Raw genomic sequence first — 27,516 nt, 5'->3', positions numbered from 1 at the left:
CGGAGCGTGGCCAGAGGTCAGGCAGACGGGAGTAACTGGGCACTGTTCTCTGAGGGCGCAATGAGGAGTGGGGCCCTGGGCTCTCGGCTCCTCCGGGCCGGAGACCAGGAGGCCGCCATTTGTATTCCCGTCCTCCAGAACGCTATGGAAAGCGCTCAGGGAACAAAAGCTCCTGAAAGCAAACCCGAGCGGATTACTCACCCCGGCTCCAGGTAAGGGCGGTGCAATTCCGCCTGGGGCAAAGACACTTGAGAATCACTACAACAGGCCCCTCCCCCAGAAGATCAACAAGAAATCCAGCCGAGACCAAGTTCACCTACCAAGGAGTGCGGTTTCAATACCAAGGAGAGCAGCAGAAGTCCAGAGGAGGAGAAAGCAAAGCACGGAACTCATGGCTTTTTTCCTGTGATTTTTTTTAGTCTTGCAGTTAATTTAATTTTTTCTTTTTCATTTTTTTTTTTCTTTCTTTTTCTTCTCGCCTTAGGATAAATTTTTTTTTTTAACTGTTACCTTTTTCTTTTTTAACGATTTTTTACTAGTTTATCTAATATATATATACTTTCTTTTTTACATTTTTCTCAGGTGTTTTCTTTTTTAAAAAAAAAATTTTTTTTTCTTTTCTTTTTTTTTCTTTTCTTTTTTCTTTTTTTTTTTTTCTTTCTTTCTTTTTGAACCTCTTTTTATCCCCTTTCTCCCCACTCACGATTTTGGATCTCTTCCAATTTGGTTAAAGCATATTTTCCTGGGGTTGTTGCCACCCTTTTAGTATTTTACTTGCCCCTTCATTTATTCTTATCTGGCCAAAATGACAAGACGTAAAAATTCAACGCAAAAAAAAGAACAAGAGGCAGTGCCGAAGGCTAGGGACCTAATCAATACAGACATCGGTAATATGTCAGATCTAGAGTTCAGAATGACAATTCTCAAGGTTCTAGCCGGGCTCGAAAAAGGCATGGAAGATATTAGAGAAACCCTCTCGAGAGATATAAAAGCCCTTTCTGGAGAAATAAAAGAACTAAAATCTAACCAAGTTGAAATCAAAAAAGCTATTAATGAGGTGCAATCAAAAATGGAGGCTCTCACTGCTAGGATAAATGAGGCAGAAGAAAGAATTAGTGATATAGAAGACCAAATGACAGAGAATAAAGAAGCTGAGCAAAAGAGGGACAAACAGCTACTGGACCACGAGGGGAGAATTCGAGAATTAAGTGACACCATAAGACGAAACAACATTAGAATAATTGGGATTCCAGAAGAAGAAGAAAGAGAGAGGGGAGCAGAAGGTATACTGGAGAGAATTATTGGGGAGAATTTCCCCAATATGGCAAAGGGAACGAGCATCAAAATTCAGGAGGTTCAGAGAACGCCCCTCAAAATCAATAAGAATAGGCCCACACCCCGTCACCTAATAGTAAAATTTACAAGTCTCAGTGACAAAGAGAAAATCCTGAAAGCAGCCCGGGAAAAGAAGTCTGTAACATACAATGGTAAAAATATTAGATTGACAGCTGACTTATCCACAGAGACCTGGCAGGCCAGAAAGAGCTGGCATGATATTTTTAGAGCACTAAACGAGAAAAACATGCAGCCCAGAATACTATATCCAGCTAGGCTATCATTGAAAATAGAAGGAGAGATTAAAAGCTTCCAGGACAAACAACAACTGAAAGAATTTGCAAATAACAAACCAGCTCTACAGGAAATATTGAAAGGGGTCCTCTAAGCAAAGAGAGAGCCTACAAGTGGTAGATCAGAAAGGAACAGAGACCATATACAATAACAGTGACCTTACAGGCAATACAATGGCACTAAATTCATATCTCTCAATAGTTACCCTGAATGTGAATGGGCTAAATGCCCCTGTCAAAAGAACACAGGGTATCAGAATGGATAAAAAAACAAAACCCATTTATATGTTGCCTCCAAGAAACTCATTTTAAGCCCGAAGACACCTCCAGATTTAAAGTGGGGGTGGAAAAGAATTTACCATGCTAATGGACATCAGAAGAAAGCAGGAGTGGCAATCCTTATATCAGATCAATTAGATTTTAAGCCAAAGACTATAATAAGACATGAGGAAGGACACTATATCATACTCAAAGGGTCTGTCCAACAAGAAGATTTAACAATTTTAAATATCTATGCCCCCAACGTGGGAGCAGCCAACTATATAAACCAATTAATAACAAAATCAAAGAAACACATCAACAACAGTACAATAATAGTAGGGGACTTTAACACTCCCCTCACTGAAATGGACAGGTCATCCAAGCAAAAGATCAGCAAGGAAATAAAGACCTTAAACGACACACTGGACCAGATGGACATCACTGATATATTCAGAACATTTCATCCCAAAGCAACAGAATACACATTCTTCTCTAGTGCACATGGAACATTCTCCAGAATAGATCACATCCTCGGTCCCTAATCAGGACTCAACCGGTATCAAAAGATTGGGATCATTCCCTGCATATTTTCAGACCACAATGCTCTAAAGCTAGAACTCAACCACAAAAGGAAGTTTGGAAAGAACCAAAATACATGGAGACTAAACAGCATCATTCTAAAGAATGAATGGGTCAACTGGGAAATTAAAGAAGAATTGAAAAAAATCATGGAAACAAATGATAATGAAAATACAACGGTTCAAAATCTGTGGGACACAATAAAGGCAGTCCTGAGAGGAAAATATATAGCGGTACAAGCCTTTCTCAAGAAACAAGAAAGGTCTCAGGTACACAACCTAACCCTACACCTAAAGGAGCTGGAGAAAGAACAAGAAAGAAACCCTAAGCCCAGCAGGAGAAGAGAAATCATAAAGATCAGAGCAGAAATCAATGAAATAGAAACCAAAAAAACAATAGAACAAATCAACGAAACTAGGAGCTGGTTCTTTGAAAGAATTTATAAAATTGATAAACCCCTGGCCCATCTTATCAAAAAGAAAAGAGAAAGGACCCAAATAAATAAAATCATGAATGAAAGAGGAGAGATCACAACTAACACCAAAGAAATACAAACTATTATAAGAACATACTATGAGCAACTCTACGGCAATAAATTTGACAATCTGGAAGAAATGGATGCATTCCTAGAAACATATAAACTACCACAACTGAACCAGGAAGAAATAGAAAGCCTGAACAGACCCATAACCAGTAAGGAGATTGAAACAGTCATTAAAAATCTCCAAACAAACAAAAGCCCAAGGCCAGATGGCTTCCCGGGGGAATTCTACCAAACATTTAAAGAAGAACTAATTCCTATTCTCCTTAAACTGTTCCAAAAAATAGAAATGGAAGGAAAACTTCCAAACTCATTTTATGAGGCCAGCATCACCTTGATCCCAAAACCAGACAAGGATCCCACCAAAAAAGAGAGCTATAGACCGATATCCTTGATGAACACAGATGCGAAAATACTCAACAAAATACTAGCCAATAGGATTCAACAGTACATTAAAAAGATTATTCACCACGACCAAGTGGGATTTATTCCAGGGCTGCAAGGTTGGTTCAACATCCGCAAATCAGTCAATGTGATACAACACATCAATAAAAGAAAGAACAAGAACCATATGATACTTTCAATAGATGCTGAAAAAGCATTTGACAAAGTACAGCATCCTTTCCTGATCAAAACTCTTCAAAGTGTAGGGATAGAGGGCACATACCTCAATATCATCAAAGCCATCTATGAAAAACCCACCGCAAATATCATTCTCAATGGAGAAAAACTGAAAGCTTTTCCACTAAGGTCAGGAACAGGGCAGGGATATCCATTATCACCATTGCTATTCAACATAGTACTAGAGGTCCTAGCCTCAGCAATCAGACAACAAAAGGAAATTAAAGGCATCCAAATTGGCAAAGAAGAAGTCAAACTATCACTCTTCGCAGATGATATGATACTATATGTGGAAAACCCGAAAGACTCCACTCCAAAACTGCTAGAACTTATACAGGAATTCAGTAAAGTGTCAGGATATAAAATCAATGCACAGAAATCAGTTGCATTTCTCTACACCAACAGCAAGACAGAAGAAAGAGATATTAAGGAATCAATCCCATTTACAATTGCATCCAAAACCATAAGATACCTAGGAATAAACCTAACCAAAGAGACACAGAATCTATACTCAGAAAACTATAAAGTACTCATGAAAGAAATTGAGGAAGACACAAAGAAATGGAAAAATGTTCCATGCTCCTGGATTGGAAGAATAAATATTGTGAAAATGTCTATGCTACCTAAAGCAATCTACACATTTAATGCAATTCCTATCAAAGTACCATCCATCTTTTTCAAAGAAATGGAACAAATAATGCTAAAATTTATATGGAACCAGAAAAGACCTCGAATAGCCAAAGGGATATTGAAAAAGAAAGCCAACGTTGGTGGCATCACAATTCCGGACTTCAAGCTCTATTACAAAGCTATCATCATCAAGACAGCATGGTACTGGCACAAAAACAGACACATAGATCAATGGAACAGAATAGAGAGCCCAGAAATAGACCCTCAACTCTATGGTCAACTCATCTTCGACAAAGCAGGAAAGAATGTCCAATGGAAAAAAGACAGCCTCTTCAATAAATGGTGATGGGAAAATTGGACAGCCACATGCAGAAAAATGAAATTGGACCATTTCCTTACACCACACACAAAAATAGACTCAAAATGGATGAAGGACCTCAATGTGCAAAAGGAATCCATCAAAATCCTTGAGGAGAACACAGGCAGCAATCTCTTCGACCTCTGCCGCAGCAACATCTTCCTAGGAACAACGCAAAAGGCATGGGAAGCAAGGGAAAAAATGAACTATTGGGATTTCATCAAGATCAAAAGCTTTTGCACAGCAAAGGAAACAGTTAACAAAATCAAAAGACAACTGACAGAATGGGAGAAGATATTTGCAAACGACATATCAGATAAAGGACTAGTGTCCAGAATCTATAAAGAACTTAGCAAACTCAACACCCAAAGAACAAATAATCCAATCAAGAAATGGGCAGAGGACATGAACAGACATTTCTGCAAAGAAGATATCCAGATGGCCAACAGACACATGAAAAAGTGCTCCATATCACTCGGCATCAGGGAAATACAAATCAAAACCACAATGAGATATCACCTCACACCAGTCAGAATGGCTAAAATCAACAAGTCAGGAAATGACAGATGCTGGCGAGGATGTGGAGAAAGGGGAACCCTCCTACACTGTTGGTGGGAATGTAAGCTGGTGCAGCCACTCTGGAAAACAGCATGGAGGTTCCTCAGAATGTTGAAAATAAAACTGCCCTATGACCCAGCAATTGCACTATTGGGTATTTATCCTAAAGATACAAACGTAGTGATCAAAGGGGCACGTGTTCGCGAATGTTTATAGCAGCAATGTCCACAATAGCCAAACTATGGAAAGAACCTAGATGTCCATCAACAGATGAATGGATCAAGAAGATGTGGTATATATACACAATGGAATACTATGCAGCCATCAAAAGAAATGAAATCTTGCCATTTGCGACAACATGGATGGAACTAGAGCGTATCATGCTTAGCGAAATAAGTCAAGCAGAGAAAGACAACTATCATATGATCTCCCTGATATGAGGAAGTGGTGATGCAACAGGGAGGCTTAAGTGGGTAGGAGAGGAATAAATGAAAGAAGATGGGATTGGGAGGGAGACAAACCATAAGTGACTCTTAATCTCACAAAACAAACTGAGGGTTGCTGGGGGGAAGGGGTTTGGGAGAAGGGGGTGGAATTATGGACATTGGGGAGGGTATGTGCTTTGGTGAGCGCTGTGAAGTGTGTAAACTTGGTGATTCACAGACCTGTACCCCTGGGGATAAAAATATATGTTTATAAAAAATAAAAAGTTAAAAAAAAAAAAAAAAAAAGAGGCACAGTCTGTAGTATTTTCTTACAGCAGCCTGAGTGGACAACGACACCTATATTCCAATACTAAATACTGCATTATTATAATTAAAAAAGGTGATAACAAAATTTAATAATATTAAACAACGTAAGTGTTAACAAAAGAGCGGTGGGTACTGGAGAGCAGTGTAGATGTACAATTTCTTTATTTGAAATATAATAATTTCTAAAGCTAATGTAATAAGAAATAGTAATTGTATTATTTGGGGTGGTAAGTGGAATTGATAGGAGAATTAAAAATTATAATACAATTATTTAAACATACGAGAATTGTAGAAAGGAATAAGTAGTATGGCAAATGGGATAAACACTTATCTTTTATATCAATAAGTGAATAAATAGCCAGAGGTTAAAGTAGAAGAACATTTGCAAATAAAGCATTTTTCTTTTTAGAATTATGGTGTTATCCATCAGAAAAGTAAAAATATATACAGTTAAGAGTGTTACCCTGGGGGGGTGTGAATAGAAGTGGAATAGAAGATTTACATCATTCCACACTCAGCATACTTTGCCCCCCATTCTGTATTTTTTAATTAAAAAAAAACAGCATTACTCTCTGAACTTTAATAATTATTAGCATTGGTTTTATTCGATCAGTTGTGAGTCAGGTGACATATTCAGAAACAAGGTTTTCTTCATGCCATTTTGGGCTCATTTCCAGGTGTGTGACCACAGTTCAAGTCAAGTCCTGGAAGAGCACAGAAGGAAAAGACATGCAAGCCCAACTAGTTCAGCTAACTGAGGTGGTTGGCCATAATTTTCAGCCTGTCTTCTTCCTTTCTTTCCACACAACAGTGGTTGGAGATCCAGTTCTTGTCCCTAATAAATGATAGTCTTATTGAGTTGCAAGGATTTCAATGTCCAAATCACTACTCAAGCTCTTTCATCAATTGGTATGTGATTTACTAAAAATAGAAGTATGAAGTCTTGGACAAAATTTAAAGAAATCTCACCTTAAAATATTGATAGCTTAAATGAAGGAATATTAATAAAATCTAAGTTGTGAAGAAGTTTGCTTTTATTTAATGGTCTGTAATCAAAATGGCTCCTCCTCTTGAGGGGTTAAACATATATATATATGTGAGCAAACTTATAATGATAAACCATAAGGATTTGTTACATGAGGCTATTTTCCTGTAATTGTCCAACTCCCAAGTTAGATATTTCATCACTTTCCTAATTGCAGTGTTGATCTCTGTGCATTGCTCTGAATGCCAGACGGAGCTCAATGTATGTCCCTATAAAAATGAGGGGGAAAAAGCTTTATGATATTAATTTCATCTACTGACACCTGACCTTTTTATTCTTACCAAATGAGCCAGCTAAAGTAAGATCAATAATTAAAGATAATGGTTAAAATGGTATTATTTAAAAGTTCTAATACTTGATTCTCAAGTACATATGCAGACACAAAATGATTTTCAAAAAGAATTTATATTGATAATAATGAATTGCAGAATACATTCCGAATGCATATTTTCATATTACCAAAAAAAAAAAAATCTGTAACTGGTAAATGTACATGTGAAATTAAAATATGTGTATTGGGAATAGGTCGCCATTTAAAAATCTCTGAGGTTACTGTTTCCTGAATTTTAACTTACAATATTATTTCTCACTAAGATAAAGCTAAGAGGAAAAACAAAAACAAATGATATTCCTTAGAATAAGGAGCATTTGGGTCTATAACGCTGGATAAAATTCAGGAAATTTTTGCTTGACTGCTATTTCTAGACGTGTGTTCTGTTTAAGAATAGCTACTTGACTTTTCAGTATATTTTTTTTCGGGGGGGGGTTTGGAAAAGACGGTTAAAAAGATTTAACATGTTAATATTTGTAACTCTTCAAAAGTACAAAGCATTTTCTAATTTATTTGACCAATTATCTTCCCCCTTTTTATTTCTAGAGGTTAACAGGGAGATTTTATAAGAAATTCTGCAATTGAAGAATAAGTTTCATAATCATTGAATTAAAAACTCACATTTGAAATAGGTTTGGATTGAGTATTAGAGATAAAAGGTACAGGTTCTAGTGAATAAAAGAAGGTGGTGCTTTTCTTGCTGTGATTCTCATATATAGGATTAAGCATCCTGCTGCTAGTTTGGCCAGCATTCTTGCATAGAATACAGTGCTCTGCCAACAATTAGAAGACTGAACTTGACAAGTTCCTGAAATTTCCTATGCTCCATTTCCATTCTGACTGGAGACACAGGTGCAGCTTTGGAACCTGGTGTACTGGGTCTCCCTTTGAAAACAGTATCTAGTTTTTTTTATTCACTGACTCATTTCATAGATCATGCTCATTCCACTTGGCCCCACTTCAAGAATCAAACAGATATTTGGAAGATTTGTTGGCAAGGACAGAAAGGGGATGTCGAGGAGGACCGTGTAGGACATGAGAAACTGGAAAGCTTTCGTTGTAATAGAGGTCAGAATTCAAAGCCTTTAAACATACATTAAATATACAAAAACAATACAATAACATTTTAAAAACTTAATATTAATTTTTAATCATACTATAAACTCTAAATAAAACCTTAAGAATATACATAAAATATAAATAAATTAATACATACAGAATGATCTTCAGTAAATATACTCCAAGATAATTTCAAAATTTCCTTGTGTTTATTTAACCAAGTGGTTGTTACTTTATTAATGAAAAAGGACTTTGGTTGTTAGCTCATGGATACAGCCTCAGTAGATGCCAAAGAAGAGTGGAAAAAATGAGTCTCTATTTACATTCCAGGGAAAACAGAAGTATAAACTTACAGGCACTTAAAAAGTCTGCAGTATCCCTGATTACTGCTCTAAAATTATGGGCTCAGGAGAAATCAGGCACATAACTTTTTTAGTTCAATGAATTATGATTTTTTTCCTCCAACTATGAGTCATATTATATAATGCTGGTGACTCAGTCTCTTACTGTTCACTAACCTCAAATCACACCTGTGCATCTATTACTAAATTCAGAATTTTTAGAGGATTATGTACTAGGAGTGTAAAGGTTTCTGGCAGAAGATGCTTTTCCTTACAGAAGGTCATGGGAGGTACTGATGCAATAAAGAGATCCATGTAGCCCTTTAATACCTAATTCCTTATGTATCCCAGCTTGCTTTCAAGTGAACAAGCTATCTTTATGATTCAAAAATGAATCTTTATTATTACCAAGATAGTCTAAAACTCGGGCTTACAGATGGGTTTTCACAGTACTTTTGGTCGTTGAAGGCAAATATTTCCTGGAATGCAAACGCCTAATGAAAGCCTGGTTGGAACACCTGACCTCAAGCATTCCCTTGGCTCCTAGTTAATTTAATATGGATCCATCCACTTGTATCAGATATTACCTCTGTCCAAGTGGGCTTCAGTGATGCTATTAGTGAAACATCACTAAGTGAGGGAAATGGAGTGTATTAGAAAAATTAACCATTGCCAACATAAATAAAATTTGGAAGAATAAATGTGTATCCTGTTACACCATCTCTGAAAGATGTCGAGGATCACACCTGTTTTCTTTCATCAAAGAAATTTGAGTAGTCACTGAGAGCCCAGTACATGTTCAAAAATATGCTTGTTGGCAGTTCCTTTCTTGTATTGCTAATATTTAAAGAGATAGTATAGGAAATTTGTTTTAAACATATTAGTGAGAAATTTATGTTTTCTTTTGAAGACTTGATGTTAAATGATTTTCTTTAATTAAATTCATAGAGTCAGGTTATGAATATATATAAGGCATAAGGATTCAGATTCTCACAAACTTAATGAAGCAAATTATACAGAATTAATGAGCAGACTTTGAATATTAACCACAATTGTAAGGGTCTTATTTTGTATCCTCAGAGTTACTTTGTTTATCACACAAGGACTTGATGTGGCCTCATATGTGCCTTATATGAAAGATGGTAGCACTCCATTTATCCATTCATTGCTTACCTGGAAAATGACACTTAATTAGGACAAAGCTGAGGACATGAAAATTAGCAAAAGTGTTTAAAAAAATAGACAAAATATACACCTCAAAGTTTATTAATTTGCTGATAGAGTGACCTTTCAGGACCTATTGAAAGCCATGGACTTTATTTTATACAAAGTTTTCATAGGCTTGGTCTTAATGGAAGTAAATAGGTAGAATAAAGTATCAAATGAAACCTGAAATGAAAAAGGAAAACTAAATAGCATGAGAGCCAGTCCAGTAACTCAGAATATAGAATAGAGAATACCGAGTAATCTGGAAGGACAACACAAAGGGAAATGAGACTTGAGGTTTTTCTCAGGGCACCTTAGGCTAATATTGTGTGTGTGTATATATATGTGTATATATACACATACATATTATATATGTGTATATATAAAAATAACTATGCATATACGTATATGTAACATATATATATATAAATAACCATACATATATGAATATATATGTTATATGGATATCACACATATATATAAACAACTTTGTGTCATTATCAAGAGAAGTATAAATTATAATTAAGACAAGGAAGACTTTCCAGGAATATCAATTGCCCAGTGAATTCACATTTCAGACAGATGAGGAACTAAAAATTAAGTATAATTAATTATGTAATCCAAAATTTCCTATATGTATGTATGTGTATTTTTATAAACATAAGATCCTTCTGTCTGAATTGTAAGTTTAAAAGAAAATAATACATTGTCTTTTTATTTTGAATTTCTTTAAGAGATGAAGAGGCATATTTAAAAGACTTTTCAGTGACTTCTGGATTCAGTTCCAATATGTAAATAGCTTGGATGTCATATCTTCTGTCTTTACAAGAAAAAAGAAAAAGCTGGACAAAATGAAAATCAGTAATTTTTCTTGAAACCATCAGATTACTGAAGTTGCAGTGCAGACTGACATCTGGAAATCTGTAGAGACAGGTGAATCTGGAGACACATAGAAGATATGCTTAACTGAATCAGAACTTGCTAGCATCATAAACTGTAAGAACATTGAAATGGTAATTTTTAGAAATTGTTGGATGCTGAGTGTGAATGAGAACAGAGTAAGAAACTAGGAGGACCACGGTCTTAAGAGGGATCCTACAATTCATTGGCTTTACCTCCAGGAAGCCCATGAGATTCTTATAGTGAATCCCAGAAAGATCCACCTGTAGCTCTGGCAGGAAGAGGAAGAGCAATTATTGCAAAATATGCCAAGAGCCCTCTTCCCAACTCCACCTACTCCCAAGAGGGAAAAGATTTTTCCAGAGTTTTTATCCCAACTGGAGAAAGACATTCCCAAACCAGCCCCCTCAACTTTCTTTCTCATTTAAAGGAGAAAAATGGTCAATTATTCAACAGGGTTTGAAGCGTCAAACATTGCATTGGGAATATTGCAACCAGGAAAGGAACTGGGGGTATGGAGGAGTACTATACTTAACTGGAGAAATGTTCATAAGGTTCATATCTGAGACTCAGGGCCACTGAAAGACTGAGATTTAATCAGAAAATTGTAGAATGTTCTCTCTTCCCTACACCTTTCTGACAAACCAACAAGACTCTCATAAAGTAACAGTGAATTACAGCTGAGGGTTGCAAGACACAGATTCTCTCTGAGGAAGAGGACTTAGGGAAGCCCAAAGTCAAGCAGAGAACAAACATAAGTGCTCAAGAGGAATCTGAAGCCTCTGTCATCTACAGATACAGGACGCAGTAAGCACAATACAGCTGCTAGGGAGAATATAATTTCTCATTCTAAAGGCCTATTAACTTCAGTAGTTTCTATTACCCAATACAAAACATCCATCTTTAGACAAAAAAAATTACACAGCATGACAAAAGGCAAGAAAAACAGTCTCAAAAGACAAAGATTATTGCATATTGATAAGTGAAATGTGTAATAGTAATATAAAGGGTATGAGGGAGGAACTGGGACTATCTCTGATTTAAGATACTTATACTACATGTAAAATACAATAGTGTTATTAGAAGGAGGTCTTATTTTACTTAAAAATGACATTGTAGGGGGGCCTGGGTGGCTTAGTAGGTTAAAGCCTCTGCCTTTGGCTCAGGTCATGATCTCAGGGTCTTGGGATTGAGCCCCACATTGGGCTCTCTGCTCAGCAGGGAGCCTGCTTTCTCCTCTTTCTCCTCTCCTCTGCCTCTGCCTACTTGTGATCTCTCTCTGTCAAATAAATAAACATTGTAAACTCTAGGATGGTCACTTTTTAAAAAAACAAGATGTATAATTGATTCACTAAAAGAAAATTGAACAGAATCATAAAATGCTCAATTAAAATCAGAGAAGGCAGAGTAAGAGGAGGAAAAATATGAGGACAAATGCTGTGAGTATAAAACAGCTCCAAGCAGAATAGACATTACTACAATTATATCAGTATCACTTTAAATATGAATGGTATAAATACGTTCATTAAAAGACACAGGATGCTAGAGTGAATTAACAAAACACAAAATACCCAACTGTATGTTGTCTATAAGAAACCCATATCAAATATAAAGAAACCCATATCAAACATAAAGATAAGTTAAAAGTAAAAATATATATCAGGTTAAAAATAATCAAATAGACACTGCAGTAGCTATGTTAATTTTAGTCAAAGTAGAGTATAGAACAAGAAAAATTACCAGCTATAAATAGGGCATAATGACAATAAATCTATTCTTACAGAAGGCAAAATAGTCTTAAAAGTGCATGTACCTAACAACATAGCATCAAAATACTTGAGACAAAAACTGAAAGAATTGAAAAAAGAATTGGGGAAAGGAGTGAAGATCGTGGAGGAGTAGCAGACTGAGATGATGTCAGGTTGCAGAAGTTCAGCTAGATAGTTATCAAACCATTCCAAACACTTACAAACTCAACAGGAGATTGAAAAGAAGAAGAGCAGCAATTCTAGAAATAGAAAATGGACCACTTTCTGAAAGGTAGGACCTGTGGAGAAGTGAATCCAAGGCAAAAGGAAGATAGACCACGGTGGGGAGGGGCCAGCTCCCAGCAAGCGGCAAAGCAGTGGAGCACAAAATCCAAACTTTTAGAAGTATGCTCCTGAAGGACATCACTACAGAGGCTAAGTGGGGGTGGAGCCCTGGCACGGACAGTGTGGTCTCAGGTCATGCGGGGTCACAGCAGGATCAGGGGTGTCTGAGTGTAGCAGACACTCATACACTCATATGTATCAGAGTGGGGAAGCTGACTACAGAGATAGAGCTGAGGAATGAGCTCTCAGTTTGAGGTTACCTTAAACTGATCCTCAGGACAGTTGGGCCACTGCTCTTTGAGCAGGGACCCTACAACTGGTAGATCCAGAGACATTCACCTTCCTTCTTTGGAGGCAGGAATCTGCTGATTTGGAGACTCCAAATAGGGCTGTGTGCCAGAGACTGAAACACTCGGTCAGAGGCCAGGTGAGCTCAGAACACAGCTGGAAGCCAGGAAGATGGGAGTGATTAACCACCTTTCTCTGAGGGTGCTCTGAGGAGTGGGGCCCTGAGCTCTCAGTTCCTCTGGGCTGGAGATTGGGAGACCACCATTTTTATTCTCAACCTTCAGAGCTCTACGGAAAAGGTTCAGGGAACAAAAGCTCCCAAGAGTGAACCTGAGCAGATTACTTAGCCTGGCCCCTGGCAAAGGCAGCATAATTCCACCTCAGACAGACATTTGAGAATCACTGCAACAGGCCCTTCCCCCAGAAGATCAGCAAGAACATCTAGCCAAGAGCAAGCTCACTACTCAAGGAAACAGCAGAATTCCAGAGAGGAGAAAGCAAAGCATGAAATTCATGACTTTCTCCCCCTGACTCTTTAGTCTTGCAAAGATAATTAAAAATTTTAAAATTTTTTTAATTCTAATTTCTTATCTTTTTCTCTTTCCTCTTTTAATGTTCTTTAACTAGTTTATCTTAATAATATCTTTCTAAAAAATCATTTTAAACCTTCATTATTATAGTCATATTTTATCCTTCATTATATAACTTTATTTTTTATATATATAAAGGGTTTTTTCATAAAGAAATTTTTAGATACAATTTCTTCTAATAGATAAAATATACCCTAAATCTAGCACAGAGCTTTGTTCTAGTATCCAACAAAAGCAAATTCTCTCCATTTTCTTTTTCTTTCTTTTTCCAACCAACTGATCTTATAAATTCCTTTTTTAGAATATATATTTTTTATTTTCATCTTTACAGTCATATTCCATTCCTTCATCATGTTTACTCTTATTTTTGTATATATAAGTTTTTCATTCTTTTAAATTTTGGGAGGTAGTTTCTTCTATGAGACCAAACTAAACCAAAAAAATCAAGTGGGCGGCACTGTTCTATTCACCAGTCCTATATATATATATTTTTTTTTAATTTTTAAAAATATCTTTTTACCCCCTTTTTTGTCCCCTGATTAGGGGTCTCTCCTGGTTTGGTTAGCATACATTTTTCTGGGGTCTTTGCCACCCTTTTAGTATTTTATTCTCTCATTCATATATTCATATTAGGATTAAATGACAAGGCAGAAAAACTCACCACAAAAAAAAAAAAAAAAGAATAAGAGGCAGTACCAAAGGCTAGGGACCTAATCAGTAAAGACCTTTGTAATATGTCAGATCTTGAGTTCAGAATGATGATTTTCAAGGTGCTAGGTGGGCTCAAAAAAGGCATGAAAGATATTAGATAAACCCTGTCTGGAGTAATAAAAGCCCTTTCTGGAGAAATAAAAGAACTAAAATCTAACCAAGCTGGAAAAAAAAAAAAAAGCTATTAATGAGGTGCATTCAAAAATGGAGGCTCTTACTGCTAGGATAAATGAAGCGGAAGAGAGAATTAGTGATACAGAAGATAAGCAATGGAGAATAAGCAAAAGAGAGAAAAACAGCTACTGGACTACAAGGGGAGAATTCGAGAGATAAGTGATACCATAAGATGAAACAATATCAGAGTAATTGGGATTCCAGAAGAAGAAGAAACAGAGAGGGGCAGAAGGTATATTGGAACAAATTATAATAGAGAATTTCCCTAATACTGCAAAAGGAACAAGCATCAAAATCCAGGAGGCACAGAGAACATCCCCAAAATCAATAAAAATAGGTCCATACCCCATCATCTAATAGTAAAACTTACAAGTCTTAGTGACAAAGAGAAAAGCCTGAGAGCAGCTCGGGATAAGAAGTTTGTAATATACAATGGTAAAAATATTAGATTGGCAGCAGACTTAGCCACAGAGACCTGGCAGGCCAGAAACAACTGGCATGATATATTCAGACACTAAATGAGAAAAATATGCAGTCAAGAATACTATATCCAGCTATGCTACAATTGAAAATGGAGAGATAAAAAGCTTCCAGGACAAACAAAAATTAGAAGAATTTGCAAACACCAAACCAGCCCTACAGGAAATATTGAAGGGGGTCCTCTAAGCAAAGAGAGAGCCTAAAAGTAGTAGACCAGAAAGGAACAGACACAATATACACTAACAGTCACCTTACAGGCAATACAAAGGCAATAAATTAGTATCTTTCAATAGTTACCCTGAATGTAAATGGGCTAAATGCCCCAATCAAAAGACACGGATATCAGAATGGATAAAAAAAAACAAAACCCATCAATACACAGTCTGCAAGAAACTCATTTTAGTCTCAAAGACACCTCCAGATTGAAAGTGAGGGATGGAAAACAATTTACCATGCTAATGGACATCAAAAGAAAGCTGGGGTGGCAATCCTTATATCAAATAAATTATATTTTAAGCCAAAGACTATAATAAGAGATGAGGAAGGACACTATATCATACTTAAAGGGTCTGTCCAACAAGAAAATACAATTTTAAATACCTATGCCCCTAACATCGGAGCAGCCAACTATATAAACCAATTAATAACAAAATCAAAGGAATACATTGACAATAATAGAATCATAGTAGGGGGCTTTAACACCCCCTTCACTGGAATGGACAATCATCCAAGCAAAAGATCAACAAGGAAATAAAGGCCTTAAATGACACACTGGACCAGAAGGACATTACAGATATATTCACAACATTCCAACCCAAAGCAACAGAATACACATTCTTCTCTAGTGCACATGGAACATTCTCCAGAGTTGATCACATCCTGAGTCACGAAGCAGGTCTCAAATGGTACGAAAAGATCAGGATCATTCCTTGCATATGTTCTGAGCACAATGTTCTGATGCTAGAACTCAATCACAAGAGGAAAGTTGGAAAGAGCTCAAATACATGGAGGCTAAAGAGCATCCTACTAAAGAATGAATGGGTTAACCAGGAAATTAAAGAAGAATTGAAAAAAAATCATGGAAACAAATGATAATGAAAACACAACTGTTCAAAATCTGAGGGACACAGCAAATGTTGTCCTGAGAGGAAAATATATAGCGATACAATCCTTTTTCAAGAAACAAGAAAAGTCTCAAATATACAGCCTAACCCTACACCTAAAGGATCTGGAGAAAGAACAACACAGAAAGCCTAAACCCAGCAGGAGAAGAGAAATAATAATGACCAGAGCAGAATTCAATGAAATTGAAACAAACAACAACAATGACAACAAAACAATAGAAAAAATCAACAAAACTAGGAGTTGGTTCTTTGAAAGAATTGATAAGACTGATAAGCCCCTGGCCAGACTTACCAAAAAGAAAAGAGAAAGGACACAAATAAATAAAATCATGAATGAAAGAGGAAAGATCACAACCCAAACCAATGAAATAAACCAATTATAAGAACATATTTTGAACAACTATACGCCAGTAAATTTGACAGTCTGGAAGAAATGGATGCATTCCTAGAGTTATATAAACCACCAGAATGGACTGGGAAGACACTGAAAACCTGAACAGACCCATTACTGGGAAGAAGATTGAAGCAGTCATCAAAAACCTACCAATAAACAAGATACCAGGGCCAGACAACTTACCAGGAAAATTCTACCAAACATTTAAAGAAGAATTAATAACTTCCAAAAAATAGAAATGGAAGGAAAACTTCCAAGCTCATCTTATGAGGCCAGCATCACCTTGATCCCAAAACCAGACAAAGACCCCATCAAACATGAGAACTAAAGACCAATATTCTTGATGAACAGAGATGTGAAAATTTTCACCAAAATCTCTCTGCCTACTTGTGATCTCTGTCAAATAAATAAAAATTAAAAAAAAAAATTCTCACCAAAATACTAGCCAGTAGGATCCAACAGTACATTAAGTGGATTATTCACCACAACCAAGTGTGATTTATTCCTGGGCTGCAAGTTTGGTTCAACATCCACAAATCAATTAATGTGATACAATACATTAATAAAAGAAAGAACAAGAACCATATGATATTCTCAACAGATGCTGAAAAAGCATTTGGCAAAGTGCAGCATCCTTTTTTGGTCAAAACTCTTCAAGGTGTAGGGATTCCTCAATATCTTCAAAGCCATCTAAGAAAAACCCACAGCAAATATCATCCTCTATGGAGATAAGCTGAGAGCTTTTCCCCTGCAGGGATGTCCATTATCACCACTGCTATTCAACATAGTACTAGAAGTCCTAGCCTCAGCAATCAGACAACAAAAAGAAATTAAAGGCATCCAAATCGGCAAAGAAGAAGTCAAATTACCACTCCTTGTAAATGATATGATACTTTATGTGGAAAATCCAGAAGACTCCACCCTAAATCTGCTAGAACTTGTACAGGAATTCAGTAAAGTGTCAGGATATAAAATCAATGCACAGAAATGAGTTACATTTCCTTACACCAACAACAAGACAGAAGAAGGAGAAATTAAGAAGTTGATCCCATTTACAATAGCACCCCAAACCATAAGATACCTAGGATGAAACCTAACAAAAGAGGCAAAGAATCTGTACCCAGAAAACTATAATGTACTCATGAAAGAAATTGAGGAAGACACAAAGAAATGGAAAAATGTTCCATGCTCATGGATTGGAAGAACAAATATTTTGAACATGTCTATGCTACCTAAAGCTATCTACACATTTAATGCAATCCCTATCAAAATACCATCCTTTTTTTTTCTTTCAAAGAAATGGAACAAATAATCCTAAATTTATATGGAACCAGAGAAGACCCCAAATAGCCAGAGGAATGTTGAAAAAGAAATCCGAAGTTCTTTGCCTTACAATTCCAGACTTCAAGCTCTGTTACAAAGCTATAATCATCAAGACAGTATGGTATTGGCACAAAAACAGACACATAGATCAATGGAACAGAATAGAGAGCCCAGAAATAGACCATCAACTCTATGGTCAACTAATCTTCAACAAAGCAGGAAAGAATGTCCAATGGAAAAAAGACAGTCTCTTCAACAAATGGAGTTAGGAAAATTGGACAGCCACATGCAGAAAAATGAAAACTAGACCATTTCCTTACATCACACATAAAAATAGACTCAAAATGAATGAAACACCTCAATGTGAGACAGGAATCCATCAAAATCCTTGAGAAGAACACAGGCAGCAAACTCTTTGACCTCAGCCACAGCAAATTCTTCTTAGAAACATCACCAAAGGCAAGGGAAACAAGGGCAAAAATGAACTACTCGGACTTTATCTAGATCAAAAGCTTTTGCACAGCAAAGGAAACAGTCAACAAAACCAAGAGACAACTGACAGAATGGGAGAAGATGTTCACAAATGGCATATCAGATAAAGGGCTAGTATCCAAAAGCTATAAAGCACTTCTCAAACTCAACACTCAAAGAACAAATAATCCAATCAAGAAATGGGTAGAGGACATGAACAGACATATCTGCAAAGAAAACATCCAGATGGCCAACAGACACATGAAAAATTGCTCAACATCACTTGGCATCAGGAAAATACAAATCAAAACCACAGAGAGATACCACCTCACACTAGACAGAATGGGTAAAATTAACAAGTCAGGAAATGACAGATGTTGGGGAAGATGAGGAGAAAGTGGAACCCTCTGACACTGTTTGTGGGAATGCAAGCTGGTGAAGCCACTCTGGAATACAGCATGGAGCTTCCTCAAAAGGTTGAAAATAGAGTTACCCTATGACTCAGCAATCACAGTACTGGGTATTTATCCTAAAGATACAAATGTAGTGATCCGACGGGGCACGTGCACCCGAATGTTTATAGCAGCAATGTCCACAATAGCCAAACTATGGAAAGAACCTAGATGTCCATCAACAGATGAATGGATAAAGAAGATGTGGTATATATACACAATGGAATACTATGCAGCCATCAAGATAAATGAAATCTTGCCATTTGCAACGATGTGGATAAAACTAGAAGGCATTATGCTTAGCGAAATAATTCAGTCAGAGAAAGACCACTATCATATGATCTCCCTGATATGAGGAAGTGGAGATGCAATGTGGGGGGTTTGGGGGTTGGAAAAGAATAAATGAAACAAGATGGGATCAGGACGGAGACAAACCGTAAGTGAGTCTTAATCTCACAAAAGTAACTGAGGGTTCCTGGGTGGAGAGGGTGATGGAGAGGGTGGTTGGGTTATGGACATTGGTGAGTGTTGTGAAGTGTGTAAGCCTGACGACTCACAGACTTGTACTCCTGGGTCAAATAATATATTACATGTTAAAAAAAAAAAGTTAAAAGAAAAAAAGAATTGATTAAAGAGTTAGTCACCCTCCCAGGCACCCTGATATTCGTAAATTTCTATTTGTTGCATTTAAGAAAGAATCGATTTGTAAATATATCTCTGCCTGGCTTGAATTTTTCAGCTCCAGGGTCAAAGCAGGATCAATTCATAACATTCTCAGTTTCTTCCTTCTCTTATTGATTTGCTTAAGATTTCTAACTTCTTTGATACAAATTTTATCTATATATTTTCCTTGAGAGTCATCTGTTTCATTCTTATTCTCAGATTTATATCCATAGAATTTGGCAAAATAATACCATAGACCTATCTTTTCTGTATGTATTCTGTCTATGAGTTATATAATTATATATAATATGTTATATAATATAAATATATATTACATACATTACATGTTATATAATTATATATTATTGTATAATTATATGTTAATTAATTGAATTTAAATTTAAAAAGAGAAAGGAATGCCATCAGAGGAAATAGGAAATGTAAGAGTAGGACTAAAGTTTTGCTATATTTGGGGCAGAAAGAGATATTGAATCTGTTAATTTTAAATTTTTTTTAAAAGATTTTATTTATTTATTTGACAGACAGAGATCACAAGTAGGCAGAGAGATAGGCAGAGAGAGAAGAAGGGAAGCAGGCTCCCTGCTGAACAGAGAACCCCATGTGGGGCTCGATCTCAGAACCCTGGGATCGTGACCTGAGTCGAAGGCAAAGGCTTTAACCCACTGAGCCACCCAGATGCCCCTAATTTTAAATTTTTGACAGGTTTATTTCCTTTTAGCTTTTTTTTTTTTTTTTTTTTAAAGAGAGAGGCAGAGTGGGGAAAAGGGCAGAGGGAGAGTGAGAATCTTAAGCGGGCTCTATGCTCAGTGCAAAGCCTGCCATGATCTCACAATCTGAGATCACCACCCTGAGATCTCAGTGCCCTGAGATCAACAGTCAGACATTTAACTAACTGAGCCATCCAATTTTTGGGTGCCCAAAATTGGGTGCCCCATTTTTGACAGTTCCATCACTCGTAATAGCCATTCTTGTAACAACAAAAAACCTTTTATTTTAATTTGAATTTTGTATTGGTGTTGTTGCGGTATTCTTTGCTTAGGTAAATAAGCCATGTAGATAGTGAATACTTACCAATACATTGTAGTTGCTCTCCTTTAACCATTTTTGTGCAATGTTATAGCTGATGATATCAATTAACTTTGTAGAAAAATTGCTAAAGTGTTCCAAGGGAAGAAAACAAGTATTTTGTCCCCAAAATAATACTGGTGACTTACATTTGTATCCTTCTTTATGATCAAAGGATAATAAGTATTACCTCTTTAAAAAAAAGGTGACTGGGCACCTGGGTGGCTCAGTGGTTTAAACCTCTGCCTTCGGCTCAGGCCATGATGTTGGGTCCTGGGATTGAGTTCCGCATCAGGCTCTCTGCTCGGCAGGGAGCCTGCTTCTTCCTCTCTCTCTCTGCCTGTCTTTCTGCCTACTTGTGATCTCTCTCTGTCAAATAAATAAATAAATTCTTAAAAAAAAAAAAAAAAAAATGGTGACTGCCGGGTCAGTGGTTCCCAGGGTAAATCTAGGATGGCATCAAGGTGGCGTGGGATCATTTTCTCGGGAAAAACTAGGCTCCTACATTAGAAACTGATATTCTAGGATAAAGACATGCCTATTCTGGCAGTGAAAGTGGAGTATAGTCTGTCTAAATCCAACTCTCCTCTCCCTAAAGCAAAGGCAACGAGTTGACACTTGTTTACCATGTACACAGTCAGTATGCAAGATGGGGAAACAGGCCTAAGTCTCCTAAGGAAATCAACAACAGCTACTAAGATTTTCAGCTTTGTTCTTCTTTCACAAATATGGTTGGATAAGCAGAAATACCTGACAGTGAAGAAAGATAACACAAAAGAGAAAGGACCAAGATATGTAAACTAAAGAACAGAATGTGGAAGAAAAGAGATCATGTTCAGGACACAGGAAAGGACTTTGGGATATAGAATCCAACAAAAGAGATAGAGGCTCAATCCAGAAAATTCATTTTTCATACAAGAGGACCACCATACAAACAATGCTGAGAAAATATAAAAGAGGGAATCACAAAAGAAAGAGCAGTTTACATTTTCCCAATGAGGAAGAAAGAGAAGTGTTCATTATCTGGAGGAATGACAAAAGAAACACAACTAAATATCTCCTGGTGAGATATCAGGACCTCAAAGATCAAAAGATATCTAAAAGCTCCCCGAGAGGAAACATAAAACATAACCATTTGTCTATGAAGAAATTAAGATCAGAGAGGTATCAGACACCCTATGGACCACAAGAAAGTGGAATAGCCTCCAATGTTTTGAAGGAAAATAACCTTGAATCTAAAGTATATATCTGACACATAATCAGTTATCAATCAAGTGTAAAGACAAAGGAGAAATGTTTTTGCAATATGCAAAAATGGGGAAACTTTAATACTGTGCACCTTCCTTTTAAAAATATATTTGAAGAAACAGTGCAGAAAAAAAATATTCAGAATAATGAAGGAGAAAGACACTGGATCTAATCAACAGTAGGATTAAATCGGAATTCAACATAAAGAATTTCAGGGTGATAGTTATGCAACAGACCTAGGAATTAAAAATTGTAAGTTAGAAAAGAAGTGGGCTATAAAAATATTGACAATCAAGCAGATAGTATTCAAAAAATAAGATTAAGAAGTCAGAATATGAGTGATTTGTAAATAATCATATACTTTATCTTTTTTATTTTTTTAAATCAATTAGAGAAGTTACTGGGTGGCTCAGTGGGTTAAGCAACCAACTCATGACTTCAGCTCAGGTCATGATTTCCTATGTGGTGAGCTGGATCCCTGCACAGGGCTCTGCCCTCAGCAGACAGTCTGCCTGAGATTTTTCTCACTCTGCCCCTCCCCCCTTACTCTTTCTCTCAGCACTCTGTTTCTCTCTTCCAGATAAATAAATAAATCTTTTTAAAAAAACAATCAGAAATACCAGGAATACAAAGCAACACAAATGCATAAGGATTAAGCTATATATATATATATATATATATATATATATATATACACACACACACACATACATATATATACACACACACACACACGGCATATTTTTGCCATATATAGACATAAGCAACACATATATAAGCAATATATATATGTGTGTGTGTGTGTGTATGGTATAATATGGTAACTGAAAGAAAAGAATAAATTTGTACTATAGTCTGAACATTCTCCTTTAAGGGTACAGTGAATATGATATGAAACAACATTTATATAATCATAAATTTTGGTTGGGTTTGAGTTTTACAATTAACTTACTGCTAGAGGTTCAATATGATCCCACAAATTCATTAAAATCGTCATGCCCAATGTGATAGTCTTGGGAGGTGTGGCCTTTGGTCATAGATGACCAGACATTCATAAATAAAATTAATGATCTTATAAAAGAAAGCTGAGAGAGATGCCTTGCTTTTCCCACCAAGCGAGGACACACTGAGAAGTGGACAGTTTGCAACTCAGAAGATGGTCTTCACCAGAACCTGACCCTGCCAGTACTCTCATCTTGGACCGTCAGCCTCTGGTACTGTGAATACTAAATGTTTGTTGTTTAAAAGAGGCACAGTCTGGAGGGGGAGGAGTCAAGATGGCGGAGAAGTAGCAAGCTGAGACTGCTTCAGCTAGCTGGAGATCAGCTAGATAGCTTATCTAAAGATTGCAAACACCTGAAAATCCATCGGCAGATCGAAGAGAAGAAGAACAGCAATTCTGGAAACAGAAAAACAACCACTTTCTGAAAGGTAGGACCGGCGGAGAAGTGAATCCAAAGCGACGGGAAGATAGACCCCGGGGGGGAGGGGCCGGCTCCCGGCAAGCGGCGGAGCAAACGCGCACAAAATCAGGACTTTTAAAAGTCTGTTCCGCTGAGGGACATCGCTCCAGAGGCTAAACCGAGGCGAAGCCCACGCGGGGTCAGCATGGCCTCAGGTCCCGCAGGGTCACAGAAGGATCAGGGGTGTCTGAGTGTCGCAGAGCTTGCGGGTATTGGAACGGGAAAGCCGGCTACAGAAACAGAGCACACAGTAAGCTCGCAGCTCGGTGTTACCTTGAACCGATGGCAGGCTCGGTGAGCTCGGAGCGTGGCCAGAGGTCAGGCAGACGGGAGTAACTGGGCACTGTTCTCTGAGGGCGCAATGAGGAGTGGGGCCCTGGGCTCTCGGCTCCTCCGGGCCGGAGACCAGGAGGCCGCCATTTGTATTCCCGTCCTCCAGAACGCTATGGAAAGCGCTCAGGGAACAAAAGCTCCTGAAAGCAAACCCGAGCGGATTACTCACCCCGGCTCCAGGTAAGGGCGGTGCAATTCCGCCTGGGGCAAAGACACTTGAGAATCACTACAACAGGCCCCTCCCCCAGAAGATCAACAAGAAATCCAGCCGAGACCAAGTTCACCTACCAAGGAGTGCGGTTTCAATACCAAGGAGAGCAGCAGAAGTCCAGAGGAGGAGAAAGCAAAGCACGGAACTCATGGCTTTTTTCCTGTGATTTTTTTTAGTCTTGCAGTTAATTTAATTTTTTCTTTTTCATTTTTTTTTTTCTTTCTTTTTCTTCTCGCCTTAGGATAAATTTTTTTTTTTAACTGTTACCTTTTTCTTTTTTAACGATTTTTTACTAGTTTATCTAATATATATATACTTTCTTTTTTACATTTTTCTCAGGTGTTTTCTTTTTTAAAAAAAAAATTTTTTTTTCTTTTCTTTTTTTTTCTTTTCTTTTTTCTTTTTTTTTTTTTCTTTCTTTCTTTTTGAACCTCTTTTTATCCCCTTTCTCCCCACTCACGATTTTGGATCTCTTCCAATTTGGTTAAAGCATATTTTCCTGGGGTTGTTGCCACCCTTTTAGTATTTTACTTGCCCCTTCATTTATTCTTATCTGGCCAAAATGACAAGACGTAAAAATTCAACGCAAAAAAAAGAACAAGAGGCAGTGCCGAAGGCTAGGGACCTAATCAATACAGACATCGGTAATATGTCAGATCTAGAGTTCAGAATGACAATTCTCAAGGTTCTAGCCGGGCTCGAAAAAGGCATGGAAGATATTAGAGAAACCCTCTCGAGAGATATAAAAGCCCTTTCTGGAGAAATAAAAGAACTAAAATCTAACCAAGTTGAAATCAAAAAAGCTATTAATGAGGTGCAATCAAAAATGGAGGCTCTCACTGCTAGGATAAATGAGGCAGAAGAAAGAATTAGTGATATAGAAGACCAAATGACAGAGAATAAAGAAGCTGAGCAAAAGAGGGACAAACAGCTACTGGACCACGAGGGGAGAATTCGAGAATTAAGTGACACCATAAGACGAAACAACATTAGAATAATTGGGATTCCAGAAGAAGAAGAAAGAGAGAGGGGAGCAGAAGGTATACTGGAGAGAATTATTGGGGAGAATTTCCCCAATATGGCAAAGGGAACGAGCATCAAAATTCAGGAGGTTCAGAGAACGCCCCTCAAAATCAATAAGAATAGGCCCACACCCCGTCACCTAATAGTAAAATTTACAAGTCTCAGTGACAAAGAGAAAATCCTGAAAGCAGCCCGGGAAAAGAAGTCTGTAACATACAATGGTAAAAATATTAGATTGACAGCTGACTTATCCACAGAGACCTGGCAGGCCAGAAAGAGCTGGCATGATATTTTTAGAGCACTAAACGAGAAAAACATGCAGCCCAGAATACTATATCCAGCTAGGCTATCATTGAAAATAGAAGGAGAGATTAAAAGCTTCCAGGACAAACAACAACTGAAAGAATTTGCAAATAACAAACCAGCTCTACAGGAAATATTGAAAGGGGTCCTCTAAGCAAAGAGAGAGCCTACAAGTGGTAGATCAGAAAGGAACAGAGACCATATACAATAACAGTGACCTTACAGGCAATACAATGGCACTAAATTCATATCTCTCAATAGTTACCCTGAATGTGAATGGGCTAAATGCCCCTGTCAAAAGAACACAGGGTATCAGAATGGATAAAAAAACAAAACCCATTTATATGTTGCCTCCAAGAAACTCATTTTAAGCCCGAAGACACCTCCAGATTTAAAGTGGGGGTGGAAAAGAATTTACCATGCTAATGGACATCAGAAGAAAGCAGGAGTGGCAATCCTTATATCAGATCAATTAGATTTTAAGCCAAAGACTATAATAAGACATGAGGAAGGACACTATATCATACTCAAAGGGTCTGTCCAACAAGAAGATTTAACAATTTTAAATATCTATGCCCCCAACGTGGGAGCAGCCAACTATATAAACCAATTAATAACAAAATCAAAGAAACACATCAACAACAGTACAATAATAGTAGGGGACTTTAACACTCCCCTCACTGAAATGGACAGGTCATCCAAGCAAAAGATCAGCAAGGAAATAAAGACCTTAAACGACACACTGGACCAGATGGACATCACTGATATATTCAGAACATTTCATCCCAAAGCAACAGAATACACATTCTTCTCTAGTGCACATGGAACATTCTCCAGAATAGATCACATCCTCGGTCCCTAATCAGGACTCAACCGGTATCAAAAGATTGGGATCATTCCCTGCATATTTTCAGACCACAATGCTCTAAAGCTAGAACTCAACCACAAAAGGAAGTTTGGAAAGAACCAAAATACATGGAGACTAAACAGCATCATTCTAAAGAATGAATGGGTCAACTGGGAAATTAAAGAAGAATTGAAAAAAATCATGGAAACAAATGATAATGAAAATACAACGGTTCAAAATCTGTGGGACACAATAAAGGCAGTCCTGAGAGGAAAATATATAGCGGTACAAGCCTTTCTCAAGAAACAAGAAAGGTCTCAGGTACACAACCTAACCCTACACCTAAAGGAGCTGGAGAAAGAACAAGAAAGAAACCCTAAGCCCAGCAGGAGAAGAGAAATCATAAAGATCAGAGCAGAAATCAATGAAATAGAAACCAAAAAAACAATAGAACAAATCAACGAAACTAGGAGCTGGTTCTTTGAAAGAATTTATAAAATTGATAAACCCCTGGCCCATCTTATCAAAAAGAAAAGAGAAAGGACCCAAATAAATAAAATCATGAATGAAAGAGGAGAGATCACAACTAACACCAAAGAAATACAAACTATTATAAGAACATACTATGAGCAACTCTACGGCAATAAATTTGACAATCTGGAAGAAATGGATGCATTCCTAGAAACATATAAACTACCACAACTGAACCAGGAAGAAATAGAAAGCCTGAACAGACCCATAACCAGTAAGGAGATTGAAACAGTCATTAAAAATCTCCAAACAAACAAAAGCCCAAGGCCAGATGGCTTCCCGGGGGAATTCTACCAAACATTTAAAGAAGAACTAATTCCTATTCTCCTTAAACTGTTCCAAAAAATAGAAATGGAAGGAAAACTTCCAAACTCATTTTATGAGGCCAGCATCACCTTGATCCCAAAACCAGACAAGGATCCCACCAAAAAAGAGAGCTATAGACCGATATCCTTGATGAACACAGATGCGAAAATACTCAACAAAATACTAGCCAATAGGATTCAACAGTACATTAAAAAGATTATTCACCACGACCAAGTGGGATTTATTCCAGGGCTGCAAGGTTGGTTCAACATCCGCAAATCAGTCAATGTGATACAACACATCAATAAAAGAAAGAACAAGAACCATATGATACTTTCAATAGATGCTGAAAAAGCATTTGACAAAGTACAGCATCCTTTCCTGATCAAAACTCTTCAAAGTGTAGGGATAGAGGGCACATACCTCAATATCATCAAAGCCATCTATGAAAAACCCACCGCAAATATCATTCTCAATGGAGAAAAACTGAAAGCTTTTCCACTAAGGTCAGGAACAGGGCAGGGATATCCATTATCACCATTGCTATTCAACATAGTACTAGAGGTCCTAGCCTCAGCAATCAGACAACAAA

At 37.2% G+C, this 27,516-nt stretch overlaps 1 long non-coding RNA gene across 4 annotated transcripts in view; it reads right to left on the bottom strand.

Moving 5' to 3' along the window:
* The window catches only part of LOC309847995, a 198,856-nt gene that overhangs the window by 75,086 nt on the left and 96,254 nt on the right, over positions 1-27,516 (bottom strand). The window contains exon 4 of one of the 4 annotated variants that reach the window (XR_014302774.1): positions 13,243-13,292. The exons of the other annotated variants lie outside the window; for them this stretch is intronic. This is a non-coding gene — a long non-coding RNA (uncharacterized lncRNA). The remainder of the gene's footprint in view (positions 1-13,242; positions 13,293-27,516) is intronic. 4 annotated transcript variants of the gene reach the window in all.

The sequence above is a fragment of the Mustela nivalis genome, assembly GCF_964662115.1.
Source record: "Mustela nivalis genome assembly, chromosome: 14".
Classification (NCBI taxonomy): domain Eukaryota; kingdom Metazoa; phylum Chordata; class Mammalia; order Carnivora; family Mustelidae; genus Mustela; species Mustela nivalis.
Note: the sequence above shows the minus strand (reverse complement) of the source record. Positions and strands in the feature narration are given on the sequence as shown.